Source organism: Podarcis raffonei, chromosome 6 (genome assembly GCF_027172205.1).
Source record: "Podarcis raffonei isolate rPodRaf1 chromosome 6, rPodRaf1.pri, whole genome shotgun sequence".
Lineage (NCBI taxonomy): Eukaryota > Metazoa > Chordata > Lepidosauria > Squamata > Lacertidae > Podarcis > Podarcis raffonei.
The window spans coordinates 1,706,735-1,719,549 of NC_070607.1; the positions used below are offsets into that span (position 1 = coordinate 1,706,735).

The 12,815-nt window shown below is 44.6% G+C and overlaps 1 protein-coding gene across 6 annotated transcripts in view; it reads right to left on the reverse strand.

Annotated features, from left to right (window-relative positions):
- Positions 1 to 12,815, reverse strand: part of RGL1 (ral guanine nucleotide dissociation stimulator like 1) — a 133,264-nt gene that overhangs the window by 31,362 nt on the left and 89,087 nt on the right. The gene's annotated exons all lie outside the window — the stretch shown is intronic.

Here is a 12,815-nt window from a genome sequence, read left to right on the forward strand (position 1 = left end):
TAACCGTGTGGCAGACTCATGCCAAAATGCAGGTGCTGTGCATGTATCTAACGTGTTTTACTAATGTGATTTTCTTGTGATTTATCCTGAAGTGTGGGAAAGTGTAGAAGTCACTATTTTATTTTATTTCTTCATGAAGTACACAGCGGCACTCACAGAGGAGTTGAAATGAAAGTTATCATAGACTGATTTCACCAACAAAATAATGTCAGTCAGTAAGGACTTAAAAAGACAAGCTATGCAGATAGTGCTTGTAGCACACTGACCTCCTATCAGCTGACTATTTAATTTTTTTTTATGAATAATTTTTTTTAACCGACCAATCACATCAAATCAAACCAAATTACATAAATTCCAAATTACACAGCCAAATTTTAAATTTTTGTTGGGGGTACCCATATTTCAAGTTCCGAAGGGGATCCAATCAACTTCTTGCTTCTTACTGCTGTTTTAATGTCCACAAATCTAACCTTATGATGTTCACAGTACTATCCAGTCCTTTCTTATTATTTTTCCACATCTCTTGTTGTTATTTTCATATATTTTTCCTTTCTCTTTGTGACCTCTGATAGTCTCCGCAAGCTGGTTAGAACAGTTTGTAATCCTGCGTGGATTTTTTTTTTTATCCAGTAGCCATATCCAGACGTTTTCCATGTAACATCACTTCCATACATCAAAACAGTCTTAGCGTCATTAATCTTCACCAATCTGCCTCCTTTCTCAAACCTCTGAGGAGATTCACTAGGAATGCAGTCTGAAAACAAGTCCGTTCTTCCTCCCGGCTATAAATCCTTTGGCAAGATGGCGACTCCGAATTAATTGCTGCGCCATTCCAAAAGCTCTTATTGGTTCTCGATCGCCATAAAGCATACTTTTGGTTAAAGTTTATCTCCACACAGACCTTAATCATCCTGCTTGGGTCAGTTCAACTGATGATTCTAATGAGGAGGGGTTCTTGTAAATCACATAGAAGGAAAGTAAAAAAGGTTCCCCCCCATTCAGCCCCGTTGTCAACATACCCAGCCTTTGGTGTATCTTCATCGTAAAATATTCCTGTTTCTCCAACCCGTTGTCTTCTTTCGCAGAGGTCACTTAAATTAGCAGACTTCACTCCCCTTCTTCACTTGAAATATGTGCATTTGCTTCTTTTGTAATTAATTATTCCAAATTGCTGCAGTTGGTGTGCGATCAGAGACAGCGTGCAGGAGAGCCGAGGTCCACACGGGGGCATTCTGCCCAGGGCCCTCACCCCCTTCTTTTGAATTAAGGGGTGATTTATGGGCACAGCAGGCAAGGGCAGTGTTCCCCATTTCCTTGGGGCAGCAAGGGAGGCTGCCTACTCCCATTACAGCCTCTTAATTACCCCGTGTGGGTCGGAGAGATGTTATTGTCGGCCATCTTCCAATGCGCCCCCTAGTGGCCCCCCGACTATTTAATCAGTGTATTAGGAAGGAACACTTTCTGGAAAAAGTTTGGACAAGTCCCCAAACCTTGCAGCAGCTTGAATGGTCCCTGCGAAGAAACTCCCTGTTCTTGTCAAGTCCAAGACACAGATACAGCTGGGAGGCTTCTTCTCAGACAAAAGAACACTGCCATAATTGACTCCATTCTTTGCTCTCTGCAAAGTTTTTAATAAACCTCACTTTTATGAACCATGCATTTGTTTAAAGTTTAGCTTATAGTAATTGTCTTGGCCACAACACACTATTGATTCTTGGCTGTGCTTTTGAGGGTGATAGCTTGCAGATGCAGGCTGAGAGTTTTGTGCTTCACAAATACTTCCACCCTTTAGTAAGCTCTTGATAATGCCCTCTACAGAGAATAACAAACAAGGCTGGGGAAGGGGGAGGAAGAAGAGGCCAGCTTCCAAAAGCTTGAAGCTCAACTAGCTTTAGCTCTTATTTTGTTTGATATTTGGTGCTTTAATGAGACCAGACTATGGCAGCCTCATTTTTTGAAGTTGCGCCCTATGGAGCCTGCTGCTGCTGCAGTAGCAAATCCCACACCTGCATTGCTGGGAGAACCTCTGGATCCAATCTGTAACACATACACACAAAGTCTGTGGTCTCCTCCAGAATGGTGGTCCTTGGTTTTATGTGGGCATGTATGAAAACTAAAGATCCATGGAATATCTGGTTTCCCCATAATTGCAACTGACAGTACACTTAGGTCCCCAGGGTGCACTGCTGAATGCTGTGCCAGGCCTCTACATTTTAATGATATTTGCTTTTAAATTGACCATGCCTCAACCACTGTTGCCATTACTCACTTTTCCTTCTTTCCCCATTGTGCAAATAATCTGGCTTGTTTTTATAACCTTCCCCATTTTCTCGTTCTCTTAATTGCCACCATTTGGCCCTTTGTCTCCTCATTTCAGCCACATTGGTTTCTTTTGTTATTTTACCCTTTGCAAGAATGAAAGTTGATTGCATTCAACAGCACAAACAAAACTTTAAACATATCCCACTGCAGGTTTCCCAGGCTCTGGAGGCCTTCAGCCAATATGCTTTCACTCATCTCACATTCATTCAGTGGCTGCTTCTCTTAAGTCCATTCCTTTGGTGCAATTATTTATGTAACACTGAAACAGGACACCGTGCTTTACTGGATGAATAATAAACCCAAGAGGAGACAAAGGGCAAAAAAGATCCTGCCCACAAAGAATCCACAAGCTGAAAAGTGCATCATCATCAACATCATTTTAAAAAACAACTGTAGTTAGTATTGCCACTTACACAATGCCAAGAGAGAATACATTCCCAGAAACAGGACAGAGTTTACATTAAGTTTGCATATGTGAATGTATGTGTCTAGGTGCTACAGTAGAAATGATTACTAAACAGAATGAAATACATCTAATCTGTGTAGAGACTGTTACTAGATATGTGATCCAGTTCTTGGTACCAGTTTGGATTAAGATTCTACAGTCTCAATGCCATTTCACTTCAGTTCGCACCCTGTTATTTTTAACTCTTCCTGATCTGGTCTTTTAGTGTTACAAAAATAATGCTATTGTCAGTGGGCCGGTAATTGCCTACTGAAGTATGCTTCTTGCTTCAGAGTTATTGTCTGCTCCAGCGCATGTGCCTAGCCAAGAGCGGTAACCCCCCCCCAGAAGAAGCCTGACACCCCCAACCAAAGCCTACCCCTGTAATGTCCTCTTTTTGATATCCCCCAAAATGCTCAACAACTTGGGGGTGGGGATCTCCTAAAAAAGCTCAGCCACTTTGATGGATCCCCTAAAAAAGTTCAGCTGACACCCCCCCAAACAAAAACCCTTGCTACACCCAAGCAGCAGTGAGCAGGAGGATGCTATGGACCGCTGCCCTCACCCTCAGTTACTGCTCTCTGTCATTTTTGCCTTGTCAGCTAGTTAGTATATTGCCAAGCCAATGGGGTAGCCCACCTCACCCCCCTCCAGTTCAGACTGCTCAAGGCACAGCCTGCAGGGCGTGCTTTAGAGTCCCACACAAACTCAAACACTTTGCCAAGAAAAAAGGAACAAAAAACACAATTTGTATTTTTGCATGGATTAATAATAAAAAATAAGCAGCATAAACAGGGTGATAGGAAAATTAACCATCTATTATGTTTTAGGAAATAATGTAATTACCGGTATGTTATTAGAAATACAGTATATATGCATCAGACACACAATTTACCACTCACAAAAAACAAGTAAAGCCAACTTTTTGTTAGTAATTATATTTTTGGTTAATGAATATAGATGCACATCAGGATGTATGAAAATGAGGGAACTTTCTGATCAGGGGGCAAAAAAGTGAGACAACTGTTTACAATAAAACAATGAATGTTAATGGTGGTCAATGACAAACACAATCACCTCCACAGTGTATCAATGAGATAGAAGTTAATGAATCAGAAGTACCCAATTTGTAGGAAGCTGAGATCAAATGTTGATGCTGACAGTTGCTCATCAAATAATATTCAAACAAATTCAAAAATAAAATTCTAAGAACAAAACACACAAAACATGTTATTGGAGATATCTGCAGAAAGTCGCTGCAAACAGAGCAGACAAAGCAGAGTTTAGGCCAGTTTGATGCTTGGTCCACATGCAGCGAATTCCAACCCCCCCCCCCTTTCTGCCCTCCTTCTGGCCCAGCAGCTGACGACTGATGAGCACATTTGAGGCTCCTGCTCTGCTCCCCCTTCTTAAGTCTTTTTCTTCAGATCACCCTTCCCATAAAGGATTGCCTTTTCGCAGCCCATCAAACAGAGAGCTCTTCTCTAAAGCAGGACACATGGCCACCCTAATCTAATAGTACCGTATTTTTCACCCTATAGAACACACTTTTCCCCCTACAAAAATGAAGGGGAAATGTGTGTGCGTCCTATGGGGCGAATGCAGGCTTTCGCTGAAGCCTGGAGAGCGAGAGGGGTCGGTGCGCACGGACCCCTAGAATCATAGAATCATAGAATCATAGAGTTGGAAGAGACCACAAGGGCCATCGAGTCCAACCCCCTGCCAAGCAGGAAACACCATCAGAGCACTCCTGACATATGGTTGTCAAGCCTCTGCTTAAAGACCTCCAAAGAAGGAGACTCCACCACACTCCTTGGCAGCAAATTCCACTGTCAAACAGCTCTTACTGTCAGGAAGTTCTTCCTAATGTTTAGGTGGAATCTTCTTTCTTGTAGTTTGGATCCATTGCTCCGTGTCCGCTTCTCTGGAGCAGCAGAAAACAACCTTTCTCCCTCCTCTATGTGACATCCTTTTATATATTTGAACATGGCTATCATATCACCCCTTAACCTCCTCTTCTCCAGGCTAAACATGCCCAGCTCCCTTAGCCGTTCCTCATAAGGCATCGTTTCCAGGCCTTTGACCATTTTGGTTGCCCTCCTCTGGACACGTTCCAGTTTGTCAATGTCCTTCTTGAACTGTGGTGCCCAGAACTGGACACAGTACTCCAGGTGAGGTCTGACCAGAGCAGAATACAGTGGCACTATTACTTCCCTTGATCTAGATGCTATACTCCTATTGATGCAGCCCAGAATTGCATTGGCTTTTTTAGCTGCCGCGTCACACTGTTGGCTCATGTCAAGTTTGTGGTCAACCAAGACTCCTAGATCCTTTTCACATGTAGTGCTCTCAAGCCAGGTGTCACCCATCTTGTATTTGTGCCTCTCATTTTTTTTGCCCAAGTGCAATACTTTACATTTCTCCCTGTTAAAATTCATCTTGTTTGTTTTGGCCCAGTTCTCTAATCTGTCAAGGTCGTTTTGAAGTGTGATCCTGTCCTCTGGGGTGTTAGCCACCCCTCCCAGTTTGGTGTCATCTGCAAATTTGATCAGGATGCCCTTGAGTCCATCATCCAAGTCGTTGATAAAGATGTTGAATAAGACCGGGCCCAAGACAGAACCCTGTGGCACCCCACTAGTCACTCTTCTCCAGGATGAAGAGGAACCATTGATGAGCACCCTTTGGGTTCGGTCAGTCAGCCAGTTACAAATCCACTGAGTGGTAGCATAGTCAAGACCGCATTTTACCAGCTTCTTTACAAGAATATCATGGGGCACCTTGTCAAATGCCTTGCTGAAATCAAGGTAGGCTACATCCACTGCGTTCCCTTCATCTACCAGGCTTGTAATTCTGTCAAAAAACGAGATCAGGTTAGTCTGACATGACTTATTTTTCAGAAATCCATGCTGACTATTGGTGATCACAGCATTCCTTTCCAGGTGCTCACAGACTGTTTGCTTAATGATCTGCTCCAGAATCTTCCCTGGTATTGATGTCAGACTGACTGGGCGGTAATTATTTGGGTCCTCTCTTTTCCCCTTTTTGAAAATAGGGACAACATTTGCCCTCCTCCAGTCTGCCGGGACTTCGCCTGTTCTCCAGGAATTCTCAAAGATGACTGCCAGTGGTTCTGAGATCACATCTGCCAGTTCTTTTAATACTCTTGGATGCAGTTCATCTGGCCCTGGAGACTTGAATACATCTAGACTAGCCAAGTATTCTTGTACTATCTCCTTAGTTATTCTGGGCTGTGTTTCCTCTGCTGAATCATTTGCTCCAAATTCTTCAGGTCGGGCATTGTTTTCTTTATCGGAGAAGACTGAGGCAAAGAAGGCATTGAGGAGTTCAGCCCTTTCTGTGTCCCCTGTTTGCATTTCACCATCTTCTCCTCTGAGTGACCCCCTCTCGCTCTCCAGGCTTCAGGATGATATCCGCAAGCCGTGGGAGCCCGGCACAAAGTCGTGCAGCTCTCCCAAGGCTTGCGGAGAGCTGCCTGCATCCTGAAGCCTGGGGCACGCCCCGGGCTTCGGGTAGATATCCGCAAACCTGGGGAGACGGGCGCGACTTCCCGCCGGGCTCCCTAGGCTTGCGGATAGCAGCCTGTTCTGGGGGCTAGGGTCGGGGGAATTTTTTTATTTATTTCCCCCCCAAAAAAAAACAAAAACTAGGTGTGCCCTACGGTATTTCATTAAAAGAGTCCCAAGGTTGCATTAAAGCCATTGCTATTACAGGTTCTAATATTCTGCAATATGATAAATGCACCCAAGAGCCAGGCCCCGGGTGCTGCCTTTTTGCAACATGCAAATATGATTCTTTATCTTTGCTTTATCTACACAGCACCATCAATGCGCTTTGGAGCATGCCAGAATTTTAATTTTTTTTTTTAATTAAATATTTATTAGCATTTTCAAATAACACACAACAAACAAAAACAAAAAATAAACAAAACAAAAAACACAAAAATACATAACATTCAAAACTAAACAAAAAAAAATAGAAAAAACACATAAAGTTTCTAATACTTATTATTCTTAACCTTATTTCTCAGACTTCCTCACACCTCCCCTTCTTGTATTCCAATTTAAATTGTCAGTTCAGCAAGTCCTTAACTTATTTCTTTACCTTAGCTTAAACATTTGTTCTAACATACTATTGCTTTACTTTACTTCTTTTTTCCATTTCTTCAATTTATTTTTAACAGCCTTATTTTCAATTAATTTAAAAAGAAAAGAAACCAATTTTACCTTATTAAAATTACACATCAATACTTATACCTCATTAATTATTCTTAAACCTTTTTCCTAAAGTCGACCAAAATTTCCCTTCCACGATTTACCCAATTTCCTTACCACTAACAAAAAGTGTAAAAAGCAAATTATCCTTATGTACCCTTTGGATTCCCAACCTCCACCCACCCTTTTCCCGGTTCCAGTCCCCAACCAATATCCATCAGTCTTTATATTATTTATTTAGCCTGGAGATCTCACATCCGAGGCCCTTATATCTCTCTCAGTTCCTTTCTGCCGGTCTCTTTGATAGTCCTTGATGTTGAACCCCAAGTCTCGGAGGGGCTCCGGCCCAACAGAATCCATGTCGCTTCCAGCCAGTCCTCCATACTTAAAGGCAAAGCCTATGGGGTGCTCCAACTCTTGTTTCAAATTTCTTTCAAATCCAGATGTCCCCAAAGCTCCAGCTTTCACCAACAAATTTGTAATCCTCAGGTCTTCAGATCTCCTCCAAAAGGGATCTCTCCATTTTCCAGACTCCCATTCAGACCAGGCTTTCCACATCCACTTTTTATTATCCTTTTTTATCATCATGTCAGGCCTCATATTGTAACTCTCCTTTGACTCCTGCAAATCTCCTGCTCCTCCTTCATTTTCTTCAAAAACAACATATTGCTCCATCGTATCTACACTTTCAGTTTCATTTATTTGTTCAGTTGAATGGGCTTCCTGTTTCAAGTCCTTATCAGGCTCAAAACTGTTGTTTACTGTCCAGTGTAGTAGTGATACCTTTGTAGACAAAGCATTGTACTCATCTTGCAAGTTTCCCAAGAGAACGAGTGCTCTGTCCAATTCTGCTTGGATTTTACATACTCCAACCATTTTTGTGATGTAATGTCCCTATTACCCCTCTAGGGGGATTTTAGTTCCTTGTTGTTCCTTTCAGCTCAAAACCAAAAGTCCAGTTATTTTGTATCAGCCCTCCTTATTTTCAACAAGTTATACCAAGTAAACCAGCAAAAACAGCAGAAACAATGTTCTCTTTTTCCAGCTGACAACTAGCTGACTAGCAGCTCACTTGACAGCTGTCAAAATCTTCAATGCAACAGGCTTTCTCATAGGACGTTCCCGGGTCTCGGGGGGGGGGTGAAATTTCAGCTCCCAAAATTCTTTTTATCCTCCAGTAAATCTTCTTATAGTATCAAAACCGTGAAGTCAGGATCTTTCATTAAAAAACAAAAAACAGATTCTCTCGACCTTAGCTGCCCAGTCCTTTGCTTTAGATTGTTTACAAAGAGGGGGGGGTGAACTTCCTTTTTAGCCCCTTCCCGCTCGTTCCAAATCCAAAATTAAAAATTTTTAAAGTTCCAATCTCCGTATTACTCACGGGTTTATATTTTAGAGTCCAATCGGTCTTGGAAGAAGTTGGCGCTCTCTGTCAATGGCTTGCGGCTTCACTCCGTAGGCGAGGGAGTACTCTCAGCACCACGCCTCACCCTGCCTCCGTTCCGAAGCCTTTAAAAAGGCTCCGTCGCGGATTGGGGGGGCGCAAATGGTGCCCGCCGAGTCTCTGTGTTCACAGGCATCCGCGCCTGTGATTTTAAGGGTCCCCGCTTCGCCGCAGCGGCCAGACCCAGACGCTACGGAGCCGATTCCCTCCGGAGCTCGGAGGGAATCCGCCATTAAACAATGGCGCCAACCCGGAAGTTCCGGAGCATGCCAGAATTTTAAAAGGAAAAGCTTCTGCTCTGAGGAGTCTACAATCTACACATACTCATTTACATATACTCAGGGCTGAAAACCATTTCGTATCTTGTATTGCACTCTGCAACAAGTCCATATCACCAAGTTTCATATCTGCAGCAACTAATTTTCCCATGAAATCTAGCAAAACATATCCATTGTGTCTGAGAAAGGGGGGGACCCACCTGCAGCAATTTAGTTCAATATTATAGCTGGACTGACCAAAACATACGAAGGTCAAGAGACTTGCCCAGAGTCAGACAGGAACCAACGGCTCAGCCTGGAGTCATAGCCAGGCCCCTTTTGGCTATCAGCAATATTAAGCTAAAGCCTCCCAGGCATATCTGACAAGGTTTAAATTGTCTCATGTGATACAAAGTACTTCATAACAAAAGGACAGAGGGAGAAGAACAGAGCTAGTCAGATCTACACAGGAAAACACATATGCCAAGATGGTACATTTCTCAAGGCCTGAAAGGTTAATCCATTTTCCTGAAGGCATACTATTCTTTCTGGAAAGGTGAGAAAGACAGACTATAAGCCTCTTCAGATCCTGAAACAGACACTCCCACCCCTAGTTTTATTCTTACTGCCAGGATTTTAAGTTTTAGAGTCAGTGTGGTATAGTGTATTTTGTGGTCTCATTTTGTATTTTTTGTTGTGAACTGCCCTGTGATGTTTGAATGAAGTTATTTATTCATTTAATGAATAAATAAAATAACCACACTCTAGAATTATGACTAAACTTTAAACTGTGGTTAATTTTAACTGTGGTTATTTAAACAAGCCTTGGTTTTAAGTTGCCTTGTTTCAAGCAAACAGTAGCTAAGACTAACTGCAGTTAGCTGGGTTTGAACAATATGAAAAACCAGGGTTAACAGAAAGCAAGAGGAAAAGCTTCCGAATTCCTTCCCTGTGGCTGTTGAGCAGGAGAGGGGAGAGGAGAGTACACGAGTTTAAGAAGAGTAGGCTCACTCCAGTCATGATAAGACAGTTTATCATGAGATGCAAATGCAGCCCTTGGGGACAGTAGTATTAAACATAGCATAGTCTCAACATTTAGCATGACTATCTGAAGGTGAAAACATGGGCTCAAAACAGTAGTGCTCACTTGCTGGTGCAAATTGGCAAACAATTTTTTTTTATTTTTTGCTTGCAAAGCAGATTGGTGGCAAGAGTCATGGTTGCAGCCAGTCCTTCCACCTTTGGATTGACAACGGGAAACCCAATCTGGTCCAGGCTTCCAAGCAGCAGAACCCTGTGAGCCAAGCAGAACATGCCAAACAGCCAAACAATGACTCTGCTGCACTGGCTCCCAGGACCAAGCCTCCCCAAAACAAATGAGGCACCACAATCACACATGTAGTTACACACGTAACCCCCCACATTTTCAGCATGGAGATCCTGAGTCTCTCCCCCAACCCGAACATGCAACAATAAATAGAAATAGGATTCCAATATTGGCAGTTGCCAGAAACAAAATGGTTAGATTGTAAGGCACAAACAAGTGTGGCAATAGAGGACAGCCACCAGACGCATGACATACCACCAATCCTGCAAAATGTGCCAACATGCTTCTCTATCAGCAGTGACTACAGATGTATAATCGGTTATACAGGACAGTAGCTCAGTGGTGAGAGTGTCTGTTTTGAATGCAGGAGGCCCCGAGTTCAGTACCTGTCTGAATCCAGAGCCACTGCCGGTCAGGACTGCTCAGAGTGGTTTTCCACAGCCCAGTGCTGGTCACTGACTCCACTACAGCCCAGGTTGGGTGGGACACTTCCGTGACCAAATCCAGTCCAGGGCCCACTAGAGAAAATAAACTGCTTGTCCTCGCAGCAGACAGTCTGAGAAGCACGGGTGTCCTGAGTCAGAAGGACCAATTACCTGACTCTGTACAGTGGTACCTCGCAAGACGAAATTAATTCGTTCCGCGAGTTTTTTCTTCTTGCGAGTTTTTTGTCTTGCGAAGCACGGTTTCCCATAGGAATGCATTGAAAATCAATTAATGTGTTCCTATGGAAACCGCTTGCCGGGCTGGCGGTGCGGAGAAGGGCTTTTCTCCCCACCGCAAGCCTTCAGGACAGGTCCGGGAACAGAGGGGAAGGCGCTCTGCGCTTCTCCTCTGTTCCCGGAGCTTGCGGGGCTTGCGGTGAGGAGAAGGGCTTTCCTCCCCACCGCCAACATTCAGAACAGCATTCTGAATGTTGGTGGTGGGAAGGAAAACCCTCCTCCCACTGCAAGTCTTCAGGACAGGTCCGGGAACAGAGGGGAAGGCGTGCAGCGCTTCTCCTCTATTCCCGGGGCTTGCGGTGGGAGGAGGGTTTTTCCTCCCCACCGCCAACATTAAGAACAGCATTCTGAATGTTGGCGGTGGGAAGGAAAACCCTCCTCCCACCGCAAGTCTTCAGGACAGGTCCGGGAACGTTGCGCTTCTCCTCTGTCCCCGGACCTGTTCTGAAGGCTGGCGGTCCACTGCCAGCCTTCGGAACAGCCATCCGAAGCCTGGGGGGGGAGGAGGTCTCTCCGCCCCACCGCCAGCCTTCGGAGGAGCCTTCCAAAGCCTGGCGGGGGGAGGAGGTCTCTCCACCCCACCGCCAGCCTTCGGAGGAGGTCCGAGGACAGTGGGGAAGATGCGCTGCGCTTCCCCGCTGTCCCCGGAGATTTCCCTATGGGCTTTCGTCTTGCGAAGGAAGCCCATAGGGAAATTCGTCTGGCGAAGCACCTCGAAAAACGGAAAACTCTTTCTTCTTGCGAGTTTTCCGTCTTGCGAGGCATTCGTCTTGCGAGGTACCATTATATTGCTATGTTCCTATGTACCTATTGGATTTTCCTTGGTAAGGGGAAATCTGGATGAAATGTTTAAAGAGGAAGTCATTTGTGTTGGCATTTTGATGATCACAGCCTTGTTTAGATACTGCAAAACAAAACAAAAACAAAAACAAAGACCTGTGGCATAAGCATCACCGATTCCATAATAAACTCCCATCTGGAAGCATCCGTATTTTCATGTACCATTAGGTGAAGTGGAACTCCCAAGAGAATTATAAGGGTCTCAAGAAGACATAGGTCTGAGCAGACATGCATAAGCTTGTGCTCTTAACCTTTAGTAGGATCAGTAATGCTATCTTGCTTTTCATAAACCTCTTCATGCATTGGTCCCTGCATTTGGCTTCCTTTGTGGCAATCAGCGCTTCTGGTGTTTACCCCTTTGCACAGTTGCAACAAAGTTGCGGCCTTCCTTTATGTAATGGCTGCTTATTGCACCTCCTCAGTGAGCGGTGGTTGTGGACCGACGTGGCGCCTCTCTTGCTGCATCTGTCTCCCTGCCTGCCATGCTCCCCTTTCTTCACTTGTAAAAGCAGCCGTAGAATAACTGGTAAAAGGTTTTAGCAAGGGCTTCCGTATGCCAGCTGCACGTGTCCTCCTCCCACTAACTCACAGGTGTCAAACACAAGGTCCGCGGGCCGAATCCGGCCCGCCAGACCTCGTCATGTGGCCCGTGTAGCCGCCGCCGGCCGCCAGCCTTCACCTTTTATTCTCGCTTTTTTTTTTGACACAAGAAAGCCGCCTCTTCAGCGCATGCGCGGCAGCCTACAAGCCAGAGAACGTCTGCCCTCTAGCGGTGCCGGCTGTTCTACACAGGAAACCTCCACTTTACATGCATTCAGGAAACCTCCACTTGTTTTTATATTGAGCGCATGCCATCCTGTGATGTGACAGATCCAACGGCTGCCTGAACCCTTCTCTCCTGTACTGTAAGTCCTACAGATACAACCGGCCCTTTGAGGGTGACCAAACTGCTGATGCGGCCCCCGATGAATTTGAGTTAGACACCCCTGCACTAACTCATCTATTCAAAAATCGGTCAGGGAAATGCCGGAGGTGGCATGGTGTAAGATTCTAAAGGGTGAAAAATTAGGCAGAATAGTGGGCCCGTTCTCTCATGCTCCAGTTGATAACCTCAATGTATCACCTTTGGCCATTGCTCCCAAGAAGACGCCCAGTGAGTTCCACATGATTAACAATCTGTCCCATCCAAAATGGGGCTCAGTACATGACGTCATCCCTCAGGAATT